At 34.5% G+C, this 4,108-nt stretch overlaps 1 non-coding gene across 1 annotated transcript; it reads left to right on the top strand.

Moving 5' to 3' along the window:
• The first annotated feature begins 831 nt into the window (after positions 1–831).
• On the top strand, positions 832–938 carry LOC112426024 (U6 spliceosomal RNA). The gene has a single exon (XR_003017269.2). It is a non-coding gene; the product is annotated as a U6 spliceosomal RNA (small nuclear RNA).
• The last annotated feature ends 3,170 nt before the right edge of the window (positions 939–4,108 follow it).

Below are 4,108 nucleotides of genomic sequence, written 5' to 3'. Positions count from 1 at the left end.
TATCTATGATTTAAAAATATAAATAAAAAATCTAAAAAACCATTTTCCTCCTCTTTATTGTTCAAAACTAGTATATTAATAGGAATGATTATGATACAATCTAGAACTGTTCACTCTTGTTTAATTAATTAAATTTAATTAAACATCTACAGAAGATGTTAGGTTGTATATAATTCAAGAAGGCATGATGAGGCTTCTTTGTTAGAAATATCTCACATATAAAATTTAAAATCTAGAAAGAGAGAATTTAAAAAGAAAGAAGCTAGCTTGAATCTAACCAGAAGGAAAGAGTCAGCAAAGTCAAACTAAGGAATAGTAGAGAAACTAAATTTTCTCTACTCTACAAAAAAAATCAGCTTCACTGAAGTAAAAGAAAGTCTGTAAAACTATTCAAGATTAGAGACTCAAGAGGTATCGGGAAAATATAATCCTCCAAACGAAATCAATAAGACAGGAAAATAAATTATAACACCCATTAGGATCAGGATCAGGAAAATAAAATTCTTCTGAGGATCAGGAAAATAAAATCCTCCAAAGGACATCAATAAGACAATTTGAGAAACTTGAATGAGTATGGAATATAAGATAATACTATTGTATCAATAATAAATGCTCCAAATTGGATAATTATATTGATTTTATGTTAAAAAAATTTTTCTATTTTTGGAGACACATGCTCCAATACTGAGGGGTGAGGACACATAATGTCTATAATGTCTTTGCAACTGACTCATGAAAAATAATAATTATGAATCTAGATTAATTTAGTCTTGCAAGTTTTCTGTATGTTTGAAATTTTTAACACAAAAATTTAAAATAATAAGAAAAATAGTGCTTGCTTTGGCAGCACATATACTAAAATTGGAAGGATATATAGAAGATTACCATGGCCCCTGTGCAAGGATGACACTCAAATTCATAAGGCATTCCATATTTTTAAACATATCTATGGAAATAAACTAGAAAATCTAGAAGAGATGGATAAATTCCTTCACACATACACCCTCCCAAGACTAAACCAAGAAGTTGAGTCCATGAATACACCAAAAACAAGTTCTGAAATTAAGGCAGTAATTAAGAGCCTACCCACCAAAACAAAAAGCCCATGACCAGATGGATTTACAGCCAAATTCTACCAGAGGTAAAAAGAGGAGCTGGTATCATTCCTTCTGAAACTATTCCAAAAAATTGAAAAGGAGGGAATCCTCCCTAACTCATTTTATGAGACCAGTATCAGCCTGATACCAAAACCTGGCAGAGACACAACAACAAAAGAAACTTTGGGCCAATATCCCTGAGGAACATCAATGCAAAAATCCTCAATAAAATACGGGCAAACTGAATTCAGCAGCAAATCAAAAAGCTTATCCACTACAATCAAGTTGGCCTCATCCATGAGATTCAAGGCTGGTTCAACATACGCAAATCAATAAATGTAATCCAACACATAAACAGAACCAATGATAAAAACCACATGATTATCCAATAGATGCAGAAAAGGCCTTCAATAAAACTCAACACTCCTTCATGTTAAAACCTCTCAATAAACTAGGTATTGATGGAATATATCTCAAAATAATCAGAGCTATTTAGAACAAACCCATAGCCAATATCGTACTGAATGGGCAAAAGCTGGAAGCATTGCCCTTGAAAACTGGCACAAGGATGCCCTCTCTTACCACTCCTATTCAACATAGTATTGGAAGTTTTGGCCAGAGCAATCAGGCAAGGAAAAGAAATAAAGAGTATTCAAATAGGAAGACAAGAAGTCAAATTACCTTTGTTTGCAGATGATATAATCCTATATCTAGAAAACCTCATCATCTCAGCCCAAAAACTCCTTAATCTGATGAGCTACTTCAGCAAAGTCTCAAGATATGAAATCAATGTGCAAAAATCTCTAGCATTCCTATGCACCAACAGCAGGCAAGCAGAGAGCCAAATCATGAGTGAACTCCCATTCACAATTGTTACAAAGAGAATAAAATACCTAGGAATACAACTTACAAGGGATATGAAGGACCTCTTCAAGGAGAACTACAAACCACTGCTCAAGGAAATAAGAGAGGACACAAACAAATGGAAAAACATTCCATCCTCATGGATAGGAAGAATCAATATCATGAAAATGACCATACTGCCAAAAGTAATTTTTAGATTCAATGCTATTCCCATCAAACTACCATTGACATTCTTCACAGAATTAGAAAAATCTACTTTAAATTTCATATGGAACCAAAAAAGAGCCTGTACAGCCAAGAGAATCCTAAGCAAAAATATAAAAACTGGAGTCATCATGCTACCTGACTTCAAACTGTACTGCAAGGCTACAGTAACCAAAATAGCATGGTACTGGTAGCAAAACAGACATACAGACCAATGGAACAGAACAGAGACCTCATAAATAACACCACACATCTACTATCATCTGATCTTCGACAAACTTGACAAAATCAAGCAATGGGGCAAGGACTCCCTATTTAATAAATGGTGCTGGGAGAACTAGCTAGCCATATGCAGAAAACTGAAACAGGACCCCTTTCTTACACCTTACACAAAAATTAACTCAAGACAGATTAAAGACTTAAATGTAAAACCCAAAACCATAAAAACCCTAGAAGAAAACCTAGGCAATACCATTCAGGACTTAGGCATGGACAAAGACTTTATGATGAAAACGCCAAAAGTAATTGCAACAAAAGTCAAAAGGTACAAATGGGATCTAATTAAACTAAAGAGCTTCTGCACAGCGAAAGAAACTACCATCAGAGTGAACAGGTAACCTACAGAGTGGGAGAAAATTTTTGCAATTGATACATCTGAGAAAGGTCTAATATCCAGAATCTATAAGGAACTTCAACAAATTTACAAGAAAAAAAAAATCAACCCCATCAAAAAGTGGGCAAAAGATATAAACGTACACTTCTCAAAAGAAGACATTTATGTGGACAACAGGCATATGAAAAAAAGCTCAATATTATTGATCATTAGAGAAATGCAAATCAAAACCACAATGAGATACCATCCCACACCAGTCAGAATGGCAATTACTAAAATGTCAAGAAACTATAGATGCTGGTGAGGCTGTGAAGAAATGGGAACACTTTTACACTGTTGGTGAGAATGTAAATTAGTTTAACCATTATGGAAGACAATATGGCAATTCATCAGGGATCTAGAACCAGAAATATCATTTGACCCAGCAATCCCATTACTGGGTATATACCCAAAGGAATATAAATAATTCTACAATAAAGACACATGCACACATGTACTTACTGCAGAACTATTTACAATAGTGAAGACATGGAACCAACCTAAATGCCCATAAATGATAGACTGGATAAAGAAAATGTGGTACATATATACCATGGAATACTGTGCAGCCATAAAAAGGAATGAGATCATGTCCTTTGCCAGGACACAGATGAAGCTGGAAGCCATCATTCTCAGCAAACTAACACAGCAACAGAAAACCAAACACTGCAAGTTCTCACTTATAAGTGGGAGCTGAACAATGAGAACACATGGACACAGAGAGGGGAACAACATACCAGGGCTACTCAGGGGGTGAGTGGTGAAGAGAGGAAGAGCATTAGGACAAATAACTAATGCCTGTGGGGCTTAAAACCTAGATGATGGGCTGATAGGTGCAACAAACCACCATGGCACACACACACCTATGTAACAAACCTACATGTTCTGCACTTGTATCCCAGAACTTAAAGTAAAATTTTTTAAAAGAGTAAATAAAAGGACCAATATAGAGAAATGCTTGCACAAGTGCACCAGGAGACACATATAAGAATGTACACATTTATATTAGCAAATGTGCTCTCATATACTAAAAATGTTACAATGACTTAAATGTTCTTGAGTAGTAAAATGGCTAAATACATTATGTCGTATATATAAAATGGAATACTACAGAGCAGTGAAAATGAAACAGCTAGAGTTACATATCACAACACGAATAAATCTCCAAAACATAATAATGAGAGAATGAAGCAAGTTGCAAAAGGTATTATATAGTATGATTCCATTTATTTAAAGTTCAGAAATAGGCAAAAGTAAACAAAATTATCAATCAACCCTCTGAAAAAATGAG

This window comes from Macaca nemestrina, chromosome X (assembly GCF_043159975.1).
Source record: "Macaca nemestrina isolate mMacNem1 chromosome X, mMacNem.hap1, whole genome shotgun sequence".
Classification (NCBI taxonomy): Eukaryota; Metazoa; Chordata; class Mammalia; order Primates; family Cercopithecidae; genus Macaca; species Macaca nemestrina.
This window is presented reverse-complemented; position numbering and strand designations above follow the sequence as displayed.